The sequence below is a fragment of the Polistes dominula genome, unplaced genomic scaffold (assembly GCF_049000335.1).
Source record: "Polistes dominula isolate Pdom_NZ unplaced genomic scaffold, Pdom_raw_medaka contig_25, whole genome shotgun sequence".
NCBI lineage: Eukaryota > Metazoa > Arthropoda > Insecta > Hymenoptera > Vespidae > Polistes > Polistes dominula.
Window position 1 is genome coordinate 2724550 of NW_028301094.1, and position 22509 is coordinate 2747058.

Sequence of the window (22509 nt, forward strand, 5' to 3'; positions counted from 1 at the left end):
AACCATCATTCGCTCGATGTTGTATTAATGCGGGTGTGTTATTAACGGAGAAAGAATCAAACGGTTTATATAGTTGGTAGCATTGAAAGAGAAAAAGAGAGAGAGAGAGAGAAACAGATTTCTGTGTGTGAGCGCGCGCGTGGTGCGCGCGTCTGATTCCATCAGGGCTACCCTCCTCTTACTACACACACCACTTTACTGGCTGTTACTACTATTCTCGACAGTGTCTGTCTTCTTATTCTCCTTACTGCTATTATTTTCCTTGAGAGAGGTTAATTAACGACGAATCGAGAGAGTCTACACATATCCTTGGGAAATGAATATGTTCCTAGTGTAAATTATGAGATATGTGTGTAATATGCAATTTATAAACATACATATATATCTATATATAAATGTAAATTTATAATAGAGGAAAAGGGGTATTTACGAAAATTCTTTAAATGGGAATATATCGAATGAGATAATATAGAAACGCGTAGTATCAAAATGAAGGCGTATCGTCGACACCAAACCTTCTCTTTGCTACGTTAATCGAAGGTCGTTCCATTCCGTTCCGAATGATCACCACCGTGGTTCGATTTAGAAAGAAACTTGGAAAGCAAGTAGGTCGGGGATTGAGAAAAATAATGGCAAGAGGATACATTAAAGAATAATACTTAGTTGGCCCTATCTATCTATCATTATCCCCATACTGTATACATTATAAAGGGACAGCCCAAAAGATAAGGGTAAAGTATCATTTAAATGCCGTTGTTTAGTCGTTTTAAATTACACTTTTAATTACCGTCATTTACGGTATTCTTACTAACGGAATCCCATCCGTCCACCACCATTGGCCATTAAAAAACGACTACCCGATCGTTGGAAGAATGAGAAACACGATTTTGGTGTACCTTTAACGGTATATTCAAACAAAACGAATACCTAAACACATATCTTTGATGAAAAAAAAAAAAAAAGTACAAATCGCTGTTGGAGACTGATATTCGACGAAAGGATAAAATCAGATTATATAGATCTGTACATTGCACATAGAGTTGTAAACTCGTATATTCTTGCAAACATGCAGTTGTAGAAGCTTGCACGCACAATAAAACGAAATTTCGTGGTGGGGATAGTATGCATCGTCATCGCCGTTAGACGAGGCGCGCGCTTAGAATGATCGTCAACACGTATGTTTTCTCGCATTTTATGTTCTACCACGTATACATTGGGTACCTCGATCAAAAAAGAAAAAATATGTATACATATATACAGAAAATCTAATAGTAAAACTCACCTTAAAAAAAAAAAAAAAAAAAAAAAAAAAAACAACATGTATGGAAAATAATCCTAATAATGCTAAGTTATCTAATTATTGGAGAAACAGGAACTCGCCAACAAACCTATCATAGTTTTCTACACACACAGTCAGAGACCTTAGGAATAGACGAGGAACGATGGTAAGTAGAGGAGAAGCCTCACCTCTTTTAACACCAGACTCTCCGTTGTGTGGCGCTGTGATCGTCAACTGCGCTTTTTTACAAAACGTGATCCACAAAAAGTTGATGTGCTGTTTTTGAATTTCGCGCGTTAATGAATGAACGAGGTCACGTGGCTATCTCTTAGAAAGCGGTAATTTTAAATATGTCCGATTTTTTGATGATAATTTAAAAATGTAAAACAACCACTTCAACTACACAATATAATCTTTTAGTAAAGTGAAGGATGAACTTTCTCGAGGGCACCTCGTTACCCATCATGGTTACCGTATCACAATCGACGCGTTGCAACCCCTTTCACGGGTACCGCGATAAAATCGTTACGCTTCCTTTAAGCGGGAACCCGCAGAAAAGCCCGCAACATTAGCATTCTTTGAAATCACATATGTGAATGTGTACGTATGCAATATACATGTACATGTACATGTATATATATGTATATGTTCGCATGTAATTGAAGAATAAAATCACGAAAATAAAGTAATGAATAGAAAAGGAAAAAGAGAAAGAATAAAATGAATTTAACAAACTCCCTCTTTGAAATCTTCCTTATTTCCATTTTTTTCCGCTTGCAATTATACCGCCCTTTGACCACGTATAACGCACGTGTAACATCCTTATTTAAATTAATGTTAATCTCAATTCGATTGGATAAGAAAAACTCAACTAATTTAAATATAGTATAATGAATCTTTCATTATTCAGATTGAAAATAGAAGAAAATATAAATTACAGGAAACCTAGTCAAAAGTCACGCAGTTTTATGAAAGTCACGTTTATGTCAAATTAATATTGTTGAGGCATATAATAAAAGTATTCTCTCTCTCTCTCTCTTTTGAATATAAACCACATATTTTTTTAAATTTGGAAAAAAAAAACACAATATAATTATGTAAAAAATGACGTGCATACCATTGGCTTTGAAATCGAGAAGGTACACGTTTTATTTTACCACCATGCCACCACACCACTGTTTTACCGCAGTCCTGTCAAATTGCTGAGTACCGCTAAGGTATGTAATGCATAACGGTGCGATACAAGTTTGAACAATTTTTATTGTTACCGTGTAAGAAAGAGAGAGTTCAATGAAAGAATTAGAGCTCTCTAATTGTCCATTAGAGTTAAGACAAATGACGTATTCATTAGAAACAAAAAGAAACCTTGATACTGCAAGATTACGTTTCTCATAATGTCTAATCAATAAAAATTGATACTTGCATATAGGTTAGAATAAACTTAATTCGAAAGAAAACTTATTAAAATTGATCTTCTTATCGTGATAATAATAAATTCGAAAGTTTCAAAGCCATTAATGATACACGTGCGTATCGAGACCGTTGAGATATTTACATAAGATCATTCATTAAGAATAATGGCGAATATAAAGTACAATTATCAAGGATGTGAAAGAAAAAAAAATAAAGAGAAAGACGAGAATTCCATGAAGATACGTGAGATTTAATATTTTTGTCCAAACACCACCACGTGGTTACTATAGGATTACTTTTTTCCTTATGCGTAGGTAGACCCGCGCGTCCCTTTTTTTAAACTCTTTAAAAATAACTACACTGATTATAAATAATATATAAAATCAAGTTTTAACTTGATGAATTATTAAACAAGTAAAGAAATTCTAAATGGTGTGAAAGCGTGTGCAACAACACCACCACCACCACGGACGGGATGGTACGCAATTATTGAAATGTGGAGCAAATCTAATCTATTACGACGTGCGTCTTGTACTTTGGTAGGGTAGAATAACTCGTACGAAGCCATGTCTGATCACCACGCGGTCGCGTATATACTTATTTGTCGTATCTATGAAAGATAAGGTGAAATCCCTCTTAAAGATAACCAATATTCTCAAGAATTGAGACGATGAGAGAGAATTGTCTCCTTATTCTTCATCTCTTTTTCTTTTTTTTTTTTTTTTGCTTTTCATGCTCTATTTCAAATGCTCCGTTTGAATTATTTGAAAAGCTAAGTCATCATTGACATTAGGAAAACAATACGCGTTAAGGAAAAGCAAATAATTCGAAATTGGAGTAAAGAAAAATAAGAAAGTCAATAAAAAAAAATGTATCAAAAAGAAATAAGTAAATATGTAAATAAGATTATTCCGAAAAGATAGTAGAAAAGGGGAGAAAGCAAAAATCAAAGTATCGAGATTCCCTAGACGAACCACGCCTTCAATGACAAAATACACGTCCTCGCTACTTTTATAGTAGACGCTATCGAGGGTTTGGACTCACCATCCTCCTAACTAACATTTTCCTCTTTCTCCTCCTCCATCTCCTTCTCTCATCCTCCTCCTTTATATCAGCATAGAGAGATATGTATATATATATACACAGATTTATACACACATTATTACACACATATACACACTTTTCTCCCTTTCTCCTACGCCCCAGATGTGAACGGTCGTTACACGTTGCAAACACGCGCGATCATCCATCATCCGATTATTCAGAATTTGTAATTTCCGATGGTCAAAAAGGAAAATAAAATAGAAAGAGTGAGAGAGAGAGAGAGAGGGAGTGTCGAAGATAAATAGAGAAAACGAAAGAGAGAAAGAGAGAGAGAAATAGAGAAAAAGAAAGGGAACGGGAGGGACGTCAAGACTACATACCTTCTTTCTCAGCTGCCTTTTTGGCTCACTTTTTTGTCCGTCCATCACAAACGAATAACACTTTAATTATCGTCGTCGTTATTAACGACATCCTCATATTGGCACATATCACACAACTTTAAATTTGATTTTCTTTTTTGTTTTTTGTCCTTTTCTTATCCTTATTTCATCACACAATAACAAACATTCAGGGCATAACTTTCAGAAGACAAGCCAGGATATGCGCGGTGGTTAAAACGGCACGAAAAGAGACGACCAACGATGAAGATTCGTAGTCGACTCACCTGTTATGGACGGTGTGGTGATGATATGGTGTTAGTGGTGGTAGTGGTAGCGGTGGTAGTGGTAACGGTGGTAGTGTAGTGGTGGTGGCGGTGGTGGTGGTGATGATGATGGTGGTAGGGGTATATGAGGAAAGCGCTAGAAGGATATAAGAAGATGGACGGATAGTGAGGAAACCGCGTGGCACAATGTTTTTTCTCTCTTTCTTATAATGAGTAAATGCGTAATCCAGGAAAAGGGTAGCAGCAAATAAGAAATATAAAAAGAGTGAGAAAGAGAGATATATAAGGATAGAGAGGGAGAAATAGAAAAGCGCGACAACAACGTTCTCCCACGAAGGAAGACTCCAACCACGAGCTGAACACTAGCAAGCGTGTGTGGCTCAATGAACACTAGAGGGAGGATGGACGACGGACGGGTGAGCGGGTTCAAAAAAGGGGAGGGAAGGCGAAATGACGAAGACGGCGACGACGACGACGACACGATTTCACTCGAATCCTTCCGACTCAACACGATTTTATTCGACTTTACTTCGGTGCAATTCGGTATTATTCGTACAGATTCGGTTCCGTTCGGCGGCTCAACTCGAAAAGAGTCGAAGGAAGTCGAAGAGAGGCAAGCAAGCAAGGCTCACTGGACACCCCGGGGCGTATCGGCGCCTATGGACGGTACTATCTACCAACCGTGCCACACCGTACGATGCCGTGCGTGCGTGCATGCGTTTCTGCTGCTCACTGCCTGCTGAGTGTATGTTATGTATATTTTACTCTTTCTTTCTTTCTCTCTCTCTCTCTCTCTCTCGTTTTCTCTGTGTATGTGTTATATGACGGAAGGACGATTGAGGGAGGGAGAAATAGCGATAAGGGGACGAAAAGAGAGCGGGCAGAGGAAAAGATTTACGCAACCCTCTCTTGGTACCGAGTGAAAATCCACGTCGATGCACGTTGCTGTCGATGCGCCTCGATAAGCCACGTAGTACCCTTTCCCTCTCCCTCTCTTTTTCTTTCTCGCGCCCGCCTTGACTCGTTCAATGATCCTTTTCTAAGAAGCGCGAAACTAACCTCTTTTCCGCCCTGTGCTTACGCTCTCTTTTCTTCTCTTTTCCCCTTCTACTTTTTAGCAGAACGCCCTCTCTCTTTTTCTCAATCCTTTCCTCTTTCTCTATCTCTTTTACATCCCCTTACCCCGCAACAATCTCCTTCATCCTACTACCACTTTCCTTTCCTCTCAAGATTAACCCTTTGGAGTGCCACGCGCGATCGCGCAAACGAGGAGCGCGCATGCGTATATGTCGACGAATATAAGCGAGGTTGGCAGAACGAAGGTAGACTCGTAGAATTGTAAGAAAATAGCATCCTGTTCGACTGTGCCATAGAGAGAGGGATAGAGAGAGGGATAGGGAGAGGGAAAGAGTGAGCGAGCTGGACGAAAAGGGAGGTGGAGGAGAGGAATGGTGGAAACTACTTCGAACAGAAGGGGAGGGGGTAAAAGTAGGGCGAAAAAGGGATGAAGCGGCAAGGAGACGTCCGATCGTGTCTCGCCCCCTACAAGAAAGATAGGAGAAAGAAAGAGAGCGAAAGAAAAAGAGAGAAAGAGAGCAAAGTATCGATTCGGCTAGGAAGGATTGTCGTCCGATGGCAACGACCCTCTCGATCGTAGCCAAGTCGAAAGCGCGAGTTGATGTATTTTTCAGCATATCGACACCGCCCGGTTATTCCCGATGACACCCGAACGAACGACGATCCGACGTTGTCGTCGTCGTCGTTGCTGTCGCGGTGGCATTTCGCTTCTTTTTCGAGGAATCCGTTGTTATTACACGGCTCACCGTATTCGTAAGGTTTGTAGGAATGCACGCGTCGAACGATGAAGGTACGTCGACTTACCTTGGCATCCTCGTGATGCACTCGATTCGACGACGACGACGACGGCGGCGATGACGACGACGACGACGACGACGACGACGACGGGGTTGAGAGCCTCTCCACCGAGGACGTGCGACTTGGCCCGTGCAGCGCTAGGACGCCATGTCAGCAAGTCGAGGCGCGGACTCGGGGCAGATACGCGCACGACGCGCACACAGGCGCAAGCGCGCGCCCGCGCGTCCACCGATAGGGAGTACCAGCAGGGAGGAGAAAGACTGTGCTAGAGAGAGAGAGAGAGAGAGAGAGGGATTGAGGGAGCGAGAGAGAAAGAAAGAAAGAGAGAGACGGTCCGTCTACCGGACCGACAAATGGACAGAGAGGGAGAAACCCACACACATACCACCTAATCGACCAACCCGGTACGCGCCTCCCGTGCTGGGGAATTCCTGCTGCGCCACCGAACGGCCGTCACGGAACCTCGCCTACGCCCGCATAGCGCCACGGCCGTGCCTTCCGTTCTTGGTACCCTTCACTGCTTTTACCTCGTCCTCGTCATCCTAGTCGTCGTAATCTTTATCATCGTCGTTCTCTCCTTTGTATTCATCATATTTATCATCATCGTCATTGTTTTCCTAGTCGTCATAATCGCTTAGTCGTGATCGTCATCGTCATACAACTCAAATAACACCCGCCTCCCTCTTGAGCGCCCTCTTTCGAACGACCACCGAAACCAAACGGACGAAGAGAGATTCATAGAAAGGAAGAGAGACAGAGAGGGAGAAAGAGGTACAGAGGTAGAATTGCTGGATATGTTGCTTCTCTCTTTTTCTACCTCTCTCTCTCTCTCACCACCCCACTCCACCCCACTCCACCCTCTCCGACTCGTCGACGCGACGGAGACGGCCCCTCTATACCCCAGACCTCCATCCCTCGTCCTCCCTAACCGCTCTCCATCCTTCATCGTGTCTCTCTCCACCGCACCCTCAATGCCTTCGCGCTATCCTGCGCGCGCGACTACGCGTATCGTCGAGCGACCCCTCTTCCACCACCCACCCTCTCACCTCACGCGGTCTTTCCTCTCTCACGCCACTATTTCCCTCGGCCGTCCCGCTCGACGGACTTGTCTATGTTCTCCTCTTCCTCCCGACTCTATATATGCGTCTTCGCCAACGTCGGCCCCTTTCCTTCGCTCCCTCGCACCCTCGATCGCCCTCCGAAAGGGGCGCTTATTTTCGCCCCTTTGTTCTCACGCTTGTAACCAAACTCCTCCGCTCTTTCGCGCGCTCTCCCCTTCCCTTCTTTCTTTTTCCTCTCCCCTACACTCCCTCCACCTCCTCCACCTTCTTTCGTTCACGTCACCGTACACTCCATTTCATTGCGATATCGTTACCCTTTCGCGGCCGATGTCTTCTTATAAATCCTATGATTTGCTTTTTAAAACGACCGATATCGTTCGAGCTGACCTAGGATCAGTTTATTCTTTGAAAAATCATTTATCTATAATTATATTTCAAACGTTCGAGGTTATGTTCAACGAAGAAGGAGTAAGCACGTGGTTCGCGATGCTTTTATCACGTACGTTATCATTCTACGGTGATATATATCGATTAACTTTATCGCTAATTCTTTATTTCTAAGATCATCCAACAGACACTTGCAATCGTAGGCAAACGTTATTGAATAATTTGTTTTCCATTTAAACTCGATTCACGATCGATCATTCGTTCCAAACGAAATTTGAGCCGTCTCGTTCTACGCTCCGTTTCATCGCGTAGGCATTTATTGTTAGATGACTACGAACATTAGTCAACACAGAAAAATAGAGAAAAAGAGTGAGATGGAAAAGGAAAAAGATTGAGAGAGAGAGAGAGGGAGAGGGAGAGAGGGAGAGTCTTTGCTAAATTCAGAACGAAACGTAATCGTGTTCGAAAAAGGGGACCGATTATCGTCCTATTGAACTTTTTTTTTAGGAGGGGTCGTAACCCTTATCGTTTATTCCGAGAAGACTCTTCTCCTTCAATAAGTAAACTTTATACCGATATCCTTTCGTAAGAACTTTCATGACGATATCTATTATCGCGTGAAACAAGATAATAACGGGGGCGGGTTAACAAATTTGAAAAAAATGAAAGAAATGATTTTCCTTATAAATCAATTTCTATGGAATAAAAGTTGCTAACTGGTGAAACTAATAAAGTAGGAAGATTTTCATTCTGGTAAGGAAGCGTAAAAAAGAGAAACGAGGAGGAAGAGGGGCAAATAGACACGAGAGAGTAGTAGGCGAGTCCGCTAGTAGGATGCGCGCGCGCGTGCGTACGCACAACACGCGCGTCTGCGCAATGTCCTCTTCGCGGATGCGCTGCTTGCTACCGCATAAACGAGAAAGAAACAGATAGAAAGAACTCTTTTTCGTTTCGAGATCATTTTCTCACTGACATGAGAGAGAATGAAACGTAGGGTATACAATTACCAACTGCATTCGCGTCTACTGGCACAAATGTGCGAGAAAGAAGAGAAATAATACGAAGAATGAAGTTTATCCCCATTACGAATACAACTATAACTAGAAAATAAATTGCTTTTAACTTTTAGAACGACACCTAAAGCTATAAGAGTATTATTATATAATTGTAATACTATATGAAATACAATGTAAATCGTCTTAATTCTTTTTTTTATTATTTTAAAGAACACCTTTGTGAAAGTATACAACTCTTACCATTCCTACCAGTCTAATCTTTAGGTATTACAAAATCAAACGATTTCCAAAGTTGATAAAGAAAATTATCAAGAAAGAAATATTTCATCAATTAGATTATACGAATTATCTTCTACGTTTGTATATTCATTCTCAGTACACGTGTAGATTGCGTTTTTTTTCGTCACTTTATTGCTAACTAAATCGTAAACAATATAATGCTTAATTACGAAATAAAAATGATGAAAAATCAAATAGAAATGGAAAGGAGAAATAGAAAGAAGATGTATGTTAGTTTCATATATTTTCAAAGTTTTGCCCTTCTCCATAGTTCCTCTCGTTCCTCCTTAATAATTTGGACAGAAGGAACGCGCGAATCAGTTTGATCTTTCAGTTCGCGGGCACTTTGAATCGTACAGTCGTCGTCGTCGTCGTCGTCGTCGTACTTTCCGTCCCGCTTTCTCCTTTTCCATCAACTCACACTCGGTCTATCCTTGTTGTTGTATCTTGCGACGGATTCACTGTGTTGCTACGTCTGTCGACACCTTGACACCTTTACCCCAACGACACACGTGTGCTCAAATGCGTAGATGAGATTTCGATTATGTAGCATTTCCATTTTCGATCATTCAAAAAATTGATAACTTTAATAATTCCAATTTATTTTTATACACAATTCTAAAAATAAGAAACTAAGGGAAGTTAATGACGTGTTGTATATCTCTTTCGAAATAAAATCCTGAAATTGATAGTTTCGGTTATTACCGATAAGATTACAAAAAAATCTATAATAAAATAGTATTTATCTAAATTGCAAATTAAATACCCCAAAAAAGGTACTTATATACAAATAAGTTTAAACGATGTATAAAAACTAAATAAAGGAAGTAGTATTAACAGCATCGAGGAAGGTGGAAAACGCAGACGGGGGAATGGCTTGGTGCGTTGTCCGGCAGTTTTCACGAGGGGTAGCAAGCCAGCAGCCTCTGGTCTCTCCTCCACCGTGGATGAATTCCCGCATATCATTTCGGTCGACTGATAAAAAGACTTGGAAGCTGGCTCGTCGCAATGGACGACGAGGCGTATACGGACAAAAAAGCCGCTGAGAGGGGAAGAGACTCGGAGGTCGGAACACACATACGTAGATTCACACAAGTGCACATATATACATACAAATATAGCATAGATAGACACACATGTATCACGCAGTAGATACACACAAGCGCAGAGAAGGCAAAAGGGGAGGGAGACAGAGGGAAAGAGGGAAAGAGGAGGTTGAGGAAGAGGCCGAGAGGGGTTGTGGGGGAGGGGGAGGGAGAGAGAGTGAGCGAGGACGAACCGAGCAAGCAGAGAGCGTAGCTCAAGCTTGGTTGCTAAAGGGGTGTAGAGACGTCAAGAGGGATACGACGCGCTTGCCGTTGGAAGAAGACGGGGCGGAGGGGTGCAGATGTGCACGTAAACGACGTGAATCCGGGTAAAGGGGAGCGTCACCACCATCGCCATCGCCATCGCCATCGCCATCGCCACCGCCACCGCCACTAACAACGCCGTCCTCGCTGCTGTTGCTCTGCCGTCGCGATAATTTGGACTCTCTTCTGACTACTTTTCTCTTTCTATCTATTTCTTTCTATCTATATCTATCTTCCTCTCTCTCTCTCTCTCTTTCATCGTTGTCGCTCGTGTCCTTCGTTTAGTTTCTAGCGAGCCTCCTCTAGCGTGCTGATTCTAGCTTGACGCTCGTGCGCGCACTCTAAGAAACTCGATGTGCAGTCGTATGCGCCCACTGCCAGGGCTGTATCGTTTTCCTCTACAATGAGTGTTCATTCCTATCTCTTTCTTTCTTACTTTTTAATCTATAAGAATAATATAGGTATAGGTAGGCTTGCTGCAATCTCTTTGGTGGCTAAATAAAAGAAAAAAACCCCCCAAAAAATAGAAAAGAAAAGACATTTTGATAACCGTAATGAACAGTTCCCTTTTATAGTTGAAAATTCATTAGGATTGTCGTACACGCGTGATCACCTATAAAATGATATGGCATTTAGAATAGGATTACGTAAGAGGGTATCACGGTCATATTTAATTCTAAACTTTCCTGGTTTTTCCTTCCTTAGTAAAGTAAAGAGCTCTAAACGTCTTACGTAATGTCGCGAACGTTTTACCACCTGCATTCTACGAGTGTCTTGTTCTGTGAAATTTTTTTTCCTTTTTTTTTTTTGTCTTTTCCTTTAGTCTTCATACCTTTTTTTTTTTGTCTTATCATACGTAAGTTCGTAGAAGTAAGGTTGAAAGAACGAAAAGGATTGGAAGTGTCGCGACTCGTGATCCCCGGATCCTCGATGTGGCCCCGAACGGTGGTATCTAGGGAGCTTAGAGATCCAATGGAAGCCAAGTCGCGTAGAAGGGATACTAGAGTAGGAGGTGGCAGTTATGGCGCCTGCCGTTTGCGAGGAAGAAGAAGAAGAAGAAGTGAAGAAGAAAGAGGAGTGAAAAAGAGAAAGAGAGAGAGAGATCGAGTCGAAGAGTACTACACGTGTCGCGGCGGCGGGGTGTTGACCCCAAATAGCTTTTTTAACGTGACGTAACTGAGAAAGGGTTGAGAAATGGCCAAGTGCTTGAGCTCGACGCGAACCGCATGACTTTTCGAACGAACTCTAAGCCAAGCATCTTTGAGAGCTCTTCGTCTTTCCAAATTAGATGATGATACTTCATTCGCGTTATTTGATTTAATAGAAAAAAAAAAGAAAAAAAAAAAAGAAAGGAAACATATCTAACGAGTTTTAATCGTTTTATGTTGTAAGATTGACCAGCGAAAAAACAATAAATGAATTATTTGTTGTTTTCTACTTTTATATTTTCTTTTGACAAAAAATAAAAAGAAGAAGAAGAAGAAGAAGTAAAATACATCGGAAGAAAACCTGTTTCAAATGAACGTTCGATAAACAAAAACGTTATGAGTGTATATGTATTAAAGTATATGCGTTATGATGGCCTTGTCGGTGGAAGAACATAACACGATGGATTATATTAATGTTTCAGGCGACCATAAGCGATGATGCAGGCCAACGTTCGTTACTACTTATGTAACTTTAGCTTATGTGTACGAATATATATATATATATGTACATCTGTGTAATTTATATTCAACACGATTAATATGTATTTTTAATAAAGATCATTAAAATCAAATCTATACATTTCGTAAAGATAGTAGATATTTGCCCAATACTTTCCTCAAATGTTTCTAACAACCATGTGAGTAAAAAGCTTTCGAGACAACTAATCATACAAATACAAATACAGTTAAGGCTCTTCTCGAACGTAACGATTTCAGAAAGACAAATATCGTAAGGAGGATAAGATAACGTTACCATTCGTGGCCACGTTGGCTCGTACGATATCGTAACGCCTGTCTTCGTTATATACCTAATTAGGACTATTGAAGCGAAGGATAGAATAAGATGTTGTGTAGGGCGAGGCTGTTTCGTCAATTCATCGTCATTGGCTGTATATACCAATCGTTATCATTCTTACATTTCGATATGGCTGACACACGTGTCGCATCTTTTGCACTCATGACCTAAAAAAATAAACACACGAGGAATAGAATTAAATAATGCGTGTATTAAAGGAGAGAAAATATAGAAACCGAAAGTTGTCGTCAGCTTTCTTATTTAATTTCTTTTTTTTTTTTTTTTTACATAATATAAAGTCACACACACACATATATATCTGGAAAAAGAAATAGAAATAAAACCAAGACGTTCTTTTATAATAGTGGTAGTAGCAGTAGCACGTGTTTATATCTTATCTAACGAGTTATACTATGAAAGAGAGGCGTGAACGATATTCACTCTTATGACTGTTGCATATGTCGAATAGATGATATTTTCTCTCTGATGTTTTTCTCCAAGCCCTTTCCGAGGTTAAGCAAAGTGTTTTGCCGAGAGGACAAATAGAAAGGGCTAGAAATAGAAAAGCTAGTTTCGAGTCAGCAAGATTTCATCGAGAGTTCTCCTCTTAGTCTTTTACCTCGATAGTCGACTCTGGATGGATGGTAGTAGTCGTCCAGTGTTCAAGGTGGATATCCTTATCCATCGTCCGACCGCAAAGGATATTCCAAGTAACCACAGTTAGAAGGAAATACCATGATAGCCTTTTTTATATTCTCATTTCTATTTTCTGTGAAATTAAAAGTACTTCAAACGTTTTATTTTTTTTTTGTCTTCATATTCTTTTATCCTGGAAATGCTTGGTGTCAGATAAAATAATACATTCATTGTTTTGAATAGAAGAACCTAAAAAATATTTGACATTTTGGAAAAAAAATCTCGAAAGAGAAAAGCGTTCAAGAATTCCTTTGTTCGATAAAAAGAAAAAAAAAAGTACAGGAAAAAAGTTGGTAACCGTAACTGCGAGTAACGGCGTGCATACCATACTTATACACGTAAGGAAGGGGATGACTGGAAGGGCCATTGCTCCCTGGCCCGAGCTGCCCCGATCTACAGAGTCCAGAAAGGATCCATCCTATCGTTCTGGTGTTCTCTTACGGTATCTGTGAACTATGACACTAATTCTACCTTTGTTCTACAAAAAAAAAAAAAAAAAGAAACAATTACGAGTCAAATTTAATGACTTCATTAAAAAAGAAAAAAAGAATGAAAAAAGAATCCCTTTAAATCGGGGCTTAAACTAACAACATCTATCATTGGAAATAGGGATGATTTTGCATCGAGAAAAAACTATACTCATCGCAATAAAATATTTTTCTAATTTTTTTTTTCTATCTATATATAAATCGAACTATTCACAGGATAATCATGTACGTTGTGTTCTGCTCAGGTTATTATTCAAATGTTCCACATGTGTCCTATAATCGTCCCAAGGCGTTCCGTTATGCTCCCAGAGGCTAGATCACACGACATTCCAGATGCGGAGGATCGTGGGGTGGTGTTTACAGCGAGTGCTATCTACTACTTATAATTCTTCTCCCGTACGAGGTATCATTTATTAATATTGAAATCCGCTTGCTCTAGACCTCTCTCTTTTTTAATATCGAACGCGATTAAAAAAAAAAAAAAAAAGACTTATTAGAAGTAAACATATCATGCTTGCATAAAAATTGCAAAAAAATCAATCAAAACATTTTCGAGAATAATTTCGAAGTGTATTATTAGAATACACCACCATCCCCCTCCCTCTCTACAATGTAGATAGATGGTATTATATCGAATGATCTCGATGTAAAGACAAAAGTAACATCATCAGCCCTTTTCTATTGGACATATCGAGATCCTCTTTTCATCGTCTAAGCGAAACTCGACTTTGCCATGTTTCATAGCCCTTTTGCCTACCTCGACGCACCTTTCTTGCGTCGTCACACGGTACAGACTTTCTATCCCCGGGCTGGCTTTCAACCTCTTTTTCGCTCCTCTCGAGTCTTTCTTCTCCTCCCACTCTTTCTCCCCTTTCTCACTCCCCTCCCCACCCTTTTCTACTCAACTCTCCTCTCTTTCCCTCACAATTCCTCCTGTCCGCTCTCTCTTCTCTTCACTTCTCTCCTCTTTACTCCTTCTACCACCACTCTATTTCCCTCTCTTTCTTTCATTCCTCCTCTTTTTCCTCTTTCTTTCTCTTTCTCGTGACTACTACCCGACCATCTATCCATATAACCTACGTGACTGTCCGCATCCCTGTTCTCTGACTTCTAAGTCTAACCCTAAGTCTAACCCAACCTGAAGGCGCCCTTATAGCCAGACGGCGGCGTCGTCGTCGTCGTGGACGGGGAGGCATACGCATATCCCCACCATGCCATCCCTCGTCGAGGGGTCGTTGATCCCCCAAGGACAACGACCTTGCGTCTGCGGCAGCCAACCGTTCAAACAGTTCTGAGTTCCCGGATTCCTCGATTATCAATATCTTTCACTCCTTGCTTTCCGCCTTCCTTACCCAACACCCACCCCCAACCCCACCTCCAATCCCTCCTCTTTTGGCTTCCTTATCATATCTCTTTCTAACTCTTATATTATCCTTGTCGTCCTTAGTATTTGTTTTATCCTTCAACTTTTTCGTGTTTTGATACCTCCTCAGTTTCAGGATATTGTTTGCTGCTTATCACACCTCTGCTAACGACCTAAAGAAACATGCTGCACGTGTTAGTCAGTAGATCTAACATGGTGGTAGTGGTGGTGGTGGTGGTGGTGGTGGTGGTGGTGATGGTGGTATTCTAAAGAGGAAAAGCACTTAATTCTTCCACGTCGATATCTTTCATTATGTTGATTTAAACTTTCACTCCTTCTTCGATATACTTTCTTTTACTTTATCGTACCTTGGAATCAATTATAGAAACGATTTAATTAGACTTGACATTAGACTAAGAAATTGAATGAATTTAAAGAGTTATTGAATTTCTATAGAATTATAATTATACATGTGCTGCCCTTTGAAAATAGCCCTTTTGAAAATCGTCAGAAAAATTATGAAAAATTCATGCGAATGAACATCGATATACATGACTCGACCCCGACCCGCATAGCCTTTCTACCGTTGTTGTTGTTACCTCTCCTATTCTTTTTCAACACTCGTGAACGCTAACGCTCGTAAAGCTTTCCTACGTTCATCGATCTTCAAGTTGGTTTACGAGCTTGTCTATTTGCCAATACGAATAATATTTTATACAGTATTTTACTTTAATCTGATTACATTCAAATGGCAATCAATTTCTTCCTTTAGGGGTTGTGATTGTTGGGGTGGGTTAGGATTTACAAATGTGGTATTAATAACAATCCTATGAATACCAAAAAATAGAAAAAAACATATTTTTGACATACATGCCTAAAACATCAGGATTTTTCAAGGAATTAATTAAAGTATAATATGTTTCCCCATGAAACATAAAAACAGGACAATAAGTAAATGTATTTTGAAATATTATTAATTTGTTTTTGATGATGGCTTTAGGATATTAAGTAAATGACTATATATATATTAAAGATTTATTATAAATTTATTAAGATAAATATTATTTGATTTTAAGTATATATGCATTTCATATTTGGTATGTCACTTTTTGAAGAAAATATAACTGACGTGGTCATATTGATACGTAGTTTGTAGTTATATAGGTGGGTGGGAATATAGTGGGTGATCATATGCACGAGTCAGAATAGAGTTCTGTCTCTGTACACAAGCGATAGGTCTTCACATATACACCAACGATACGGAACGTGCTACTGTTGACTGTGCGGGCGCGAGTCGAGTACCACCACGGTGACGCAATCTTCGAAGGGAAGGAAGACATCGGCGTTGACCTACTAAAGACACAACTTCTCTTCTTGCGTTCTCTTCTTTTACTGATCTGTCTTTTTCGTATATCAATTCCAAGTAGTACTTATATTTATATATTTTAAATCGTTCAAATAGAAAAAAAAACAAATATTCTTATTACATGTGTGTAGGTATATGTACATATATTCAAGCATTCATTCTTATAGTTTAAAAAAAATTGTATTTACATGAAATACAAAAATAAATTATATTTTTATATGTAGAATATACAAATATATTTTATACTATATAAATATTTATTATAAATATATATAAATTATAAATTTATATAATTTATTTATTATATACAATTATTAATATAATTTATATTATACAATTTTATTTATATTATTATATTATAATTGATATTACAGTTTTATTTATATTATATTATAATTTATAGTATAATTATATTTATATTAAATAATATATTATATTTATATTATAATTTATATTTATATTATTAATATAATTTACTATATATATATATTAATATAGTGGGTATAATATAGGGTATATAATATATATATTTATCATTTTATACTATATACATAATATATAATTTATTATATGTTATATAAAATACATATATATGCACATATGTTCATCTTATACTATAGGACGACTACTTTTTTCTATGCTCGGCATGTATAGTTAAAAAGAGCATTCAACGTATAGGGTAACACGCTTTATCGTCCTTTTAATTTATACGGTAAAAGGGGCAGACGTCGGGCTTTACACCGGACGACTACTCCCGAGGGATAAATACGCGACAAGTGCTTGCGACAGTGAAATACCGAAGGAGGTCCTGTGTAGATCTTTCTCTCTCTTTCTTTCTATCTTTCTCTTTACTGTAAGACCACCCTACTACCGTCACGCTATGGTGACTTCTGACGCGTGAATACGCCGCTTTGTTCGACCGTTCGTTCCCCCTTCCTTCCCCTTTTTTCCTTTCTTGTCTCCCTTTTCACCCCGTGTTTCCTGCGGTCGGGCAGGTAGGCAGGTTGCAGTGGCAAAGTTGATTTCAATTCGATTCAAAAAGAGTAGGAAACTCGACCTTGTTTCTGCTTGAAAGAATTGTGAATCGATCAAATTGAAAAAGTGGTGTATCACCAGCTATTAATTCTATATGAACGAGCGCTTTTATACTTTATTCATCCAAAAATCTTGCACGGTTAACTTGTTTACAATATGGGGTAACGGTGTTACAAGATTCAAACTGTTTTTCAACGAATCCTGTTTCACATTAATTAATATACAATTCCCATAGATATCATTTGCACAACAAAGAACTAAATCCCCTCTTTGATTTGAAAATGAATACAAAAAAAAAATAAAAATGAATTCGATTAAATCCGGTATTAGCTAGGACATCATTATGCATCAGATACTTTCATTATTCGAACAGTGAAGGGGCGTAATATTACCTTTACAGTTTAAATCAAGATAAAAAGCCTTTTGGCTATGGTTATTATAAAGTTAGCGATATGCTTTAGACCGGTCAGAGACGCCTCCCCCTTTGCGCCTGTCTGTCGGGGTGGTTGCAACAGGTTGCAGTAGCAACACCACTACGACCACCATTACCAACGACGCTGAGAATTCCCCTTTACCCCCTTCTCAATGGGTCGACCAATTCCCGCACGCAGAACCCCTTAATGTGCGCCAGCAGGTGGTCCCCATAATCGTGAAGCTATGCTTTGTTGTAGAACAATGTCAGCCCTAAGGATTTATACATTCCAATTCGTCCTTTAGTGGCTAAGTATCAAGTGAAAGAATGAGAAAGAAAGAGAAAAAGAAAAAAACAGTTCTATCCTTTTGTTACCAACCTTTAACTCGGATAAACAAGGTTACTGTGATCCTCCCTTGGTATAGCAGGTGACTCATAAATCCAGCTACGGGGTTCGATCGTAAATTGAATGCATTCATCTATAAACATCAAATTCTTGGGAATTTTCCTTTCTCTTCATATTACCAGAGACTTATCAGATTGTTACATGGTTGATATCTCCCGTGGTGGAAATCCTTAAAGTGTTACGATAAGTATATTTTTATCTTCGTTATCATTCTTCTTCTTCTTCTTCAAAAAAGGGGAGCAACGGCTCGTTGCTTATATACACGTAAGTTGTTTCTATAATCTTTCTTTTTAAGTAGTCCAAAGTTTATTATTGGTATCCTTTACAAAAATGTTACGTTTTATTGGAAATGATGAAATTGTTTTTCTATACGTTTTTAAAAATGACGAGAAATTCATGGTAATATTTTTGAGTCTAGTATCGCGAAATAATACCTAAAGCAAAAACTACGTGGAAAAGAAGACAGACCAAATGCGTTGAATACAGTGCCTGACGTAATGTAGTGTGGGAGCGGCGTAGCTCTTTGGGGGTCATCGCCCCGTCTCTCTAACACTCATTGTTTTCCTACAACCCTATCACAATCAAAGTAACTAAAGCTATGTTTCTGTAATACTGTGTTCAACGAATAATGAATTACTATCGCGATATTTTTTTATCTATTATCAAACTTTATCAATATATTTTCTTTGAAGTATACAAAATATCTATTAATCGTACTAACAATCAATATTTCAAATGTAATCTAATTAAAAACAAAATTGATAGATAAATTTCAAGTTGTACGATAAAAAAATATATATACATATTGGATGGGCAAGAAAGTAATTTCCGTTTGCACCAATAGATGCGTTATGTTTGTTTCGTTATTCATTTGTTAATTTTTTTTTTTTTTTGAGGTTAGGTAGTTGACATTATTAAGTTGCTATAGAAACAAATTTCGTATAATTTTGTTTACAACTGTTAGTTTAGAAACAATTGAGTTTTATTTCATCCTAGAAAACCGAAATTATTTTCTTACCAACCCAATATAAATATAATTGGATACACCTGTTCTTAAATATATTTCTTCGATGAATCAACATATCGGTAAAAGGTGGACATCTCTCTAAAGAATAAGAAGAAGAAGAAGAAGAAGAGAAAAAAAGAGTAAAGAATCATGAATTTTATTAAACATACGCATCGTACATAAACCACGAAGAAAAGCTACGGAGCTCTCAAACGATACCGTTAAACTGACTTCCGTCTGTCCACCTACCTACCTGCCTGCCTACCTACCTACCTACCTACTTTCCTTCTCGTACATCGTCCGACAGTATTGAAAGAATTTATTTGGCGAGAGATAGAGGGATGCATTAATGAAACTTTCAATCAATGATATTATCAAATTTTCTTTAAACATTTGCAAAAAAAAAATCTTTTACCATAAAAGATGTCTGATTGTTTTTATGTAAAATAATATTCGTACATCTTTAACTTCAACAAGATCTGTTTGTTAAGGGCCGCTCACACTTGACTAAAGATTATTTTCAAATAAAATACGGGCACGGGTTTTGGCGCGTAATAAAATTTCAAGTACCTAAAAAAGGTATGTCACACACACCCTTGGGGAAGATTATTGCAAGACACTGTACTACTTGTATGTATGCATGCATCTCATATAAGATCGAGAAAAATTGGTCTGTACAGTCGTTACTGTAGTCCTCGGTACCCCTTGCTCGTTCAACGACCCTGCATGACGCTCGCTCATCGCTTCATGCACGCATGCACGCATGCACGCACGCACGTGATGAGAGAATCGGAACGAAAGTGAACTGTAGAACGACGACGACGACGACGACGACGATGTGAACAACGTATATTGGAGACAGGGAAGTTTTAAGATATCATTTGGTATTTTCATTTAATAATATACAGTGTGCATGACCCTTCACGAATAAATTCAGTTTGATTTGAATCGTTTAAAAATAACTATGGTTCTGGTGCTTGCGCAACAATGTTTTTAGTTCCTCTTACCTTTGTATCTCATTTAAATACCTAAACATTTCGTCACGTGTTGATTCTCTTTTAGGAATGTCACGTATCCTATATATTGTAAGACATGATCCCTTGGAACAGGTTGGACGAGCCTAACAGGAAGATCAAATAAAAAAAAAATAGCATTGACAGATATAAAATAAAACTCAGTTGGATTCATTGATTAGATTGAGACTCGGGTGCGTTTCCACGAGTGCATACTCGTTCGTTCAATCGAAATCGACATTCGTCGAAGTGAGGTCACGCTTGTTAGCTAGGGTGAGAGAAAAAAAGAGTCGGGAAAAAGAGGAGGGGGAGGAGGAGGAGGCAAGAGTCAACGACAACAGGAAACGAGACGTACTATCACTCGGCACCGGACGTCGTAACTTCCGAGTCCTTTGGTCTCTGTTCTCCCCCTGTGCTGTTGCTCATTGCTACGCATCGTCGGGGTAACCATCAACTGCAACGAAGAAAAAACCCTTGCGAAGATTTTCATCGACGGAGGGCGCATTAGATGACACAACCAAAAGCGAGCACCATTACCAATAAGGTAATGGCAATGTTCACGTTGAAAATGGCTTCTTAGGATATCACGAGTGGTGGCACCCGCTTTAACGCGCCCTTTCCTACAAGGATAGAGAAAGAAAGTAAGAAATGGTGAATGAGAGAGAGAAAAAGAGAGGGAGTGAAAGAAATCAAGGAAGGAGGGAGAGAGAGTGAGAGAGAGAGAGAGAGAGAGAGGGGTAGAGAGCGTGAGCTCAGAGGTGGAACGTAGAGAAAACGGGCAGGGCGCGAGAACGAGAGAAAGAAAGAAAAAGAGAAAGAGAAAGAGAGAGAAAAAGAGGGTGGGGAGACAGAGGAAAAGGAGGAGAAGTGAGCTCCTTACAGTGCATTGCCTTACGATCTTCCCCAAGTTCCCGTCGCACCCCGGACGCCGACAAATCGCGTCCAACGTGCTTCTCATGAAGAGATCCACAAAAGCAGCTTCGCCGTCGAGAGAGATTCGGGTCGTCGCTTGGCGGTGGCTCATCGAAAGAGAGAGAAAGAGGAAAGGGGAGGAGGTGGTGATGGTGGTGGTGGTGATGGAGGAGTAAGAGGAGGAGGAGGAGTCAACTCAACTCGTGTATACGTATGTGTATGCGTGAGTGCGCGTGAGCGCATGAAGACGCGAGAGAACACACAAATACACGCATTACAGACGATTTATACACGTGTATGGTATTTATGTATGGGTTTTCGTCTGTATATCCTCTTTTTACATATATGCGTTCGTTTATATGTGCATATGAGAGGAACAAGGAGGGTTTAACACCGCACCCCGTTCGTTTTTCTTCTTAGCTTTCTTCCTTCTCTTCGAAGGAGAAGCAGTCGTCGGCAACGGTGAAATGACGACGATGACGATGACGACGACGACGACGACGACGAAGATCGTCTTGTCCGTACGAGCGTTCTCCTTTACGTCCCTCTTGAGAATACGGTGAACTCTGCTTATACGCTTTTCGTCTTCTCTCCCATCTCCTTTCTCTCGTTGAGAGGAAAGAGAGGAAGAAAGAGAGACTTTCACCAAGAGACGCTATGCCAGTTCGGAGGGCTACAGGGTTATCATCCGGGGTTCTCTCTCCTTTTACGACTTACGCTTTTGGCGCGGAATTTATGCGGCGGTATGACTTCACGCTGCACTCTCGTCCTCCTTTTCGAACGTTCGCACGTCCTTCTTTAGGATACCATTTGCATTTTCACTTACGTAATCCGACGACAACCGAATTTTCTTACAACCGTTCGAGATATTCAATTCGGCAAAATCCAATATTTACGAGAATTTTCAGAATGAATCTCAAGTGTTGGTACCAGGTGGAATCACGTTTATTTCATTTAAATCAAGATCTATCACGAAAGTTTTTTGATAATCGATAAGATTCGATAAATTGATTTACTTTTGACTTTTAACGTTAGAAATTAACTAAGCAAGTTAATTTGGTTTCTTTAAAGGAAAAAAAAGTCACGACTTTAAAATATTTACATAAATTTACGCAAATGCTGTCTCATTGCATTTCGTAATAAAAAAAAAAAAAAAAAAAAAAAAAAAAAAAAAAAAAAAAAAAGGAAATAATTATTCGAATTTATTACTCCGTCGTGAATAAACACAAAGCATCGAATTTGTTGTTCCCATATTCGACTTGTAAATCTTATTCGATCTATTTACACGTGTAATGTAAATGTAAATGTTAATGTAATATATAATGCAAGTAAATGTCTGGATATGTGTTTACATTGAGTGCTTGCATTTATGTTCGTATGAACTTGTTTTGCTTTTCATGGAAGCTTTGTCGATCATTTTATGGAACTTGTTAAAACCTAT

At 39.2% G+C, this 22509-nt stretch overlaps 1 protein-coding gene across 5 annotated transcripts in view; it reads right to left on the reverse strand.

Annotated features, from left to right (window-relative positions):
* LOC107063682 (zinc finger and BTB domain-containing protein ttk) overlaps positions 1-6921 on the reverse strand; it is a 58925-nt gene extending 52004 nt beyond the window's left edge. The window contains exons 1-2 of one of the 5 annotated variants that reach the window (XM_015315637.2): positions 6282-6921; positions 4117-4400 (exon numbers count right to left, since the gene is read on the reverse strand). The gene's annotated coding sequence lies outside the window, so the exon portion shown is untranslated. Of the gene's footprint in view, positions 1-4116; positions 4401-5316; positions 5576-6281 lie in introns of those variants that run through there. The other 4 variants (XM_089176422.1, XM_089176424.1, XM_089176423.1 and 1 more) reach the window with 4 other exon arrangements.
* Positions 6922-22509: the final 15588 nt, after the last annotated feature.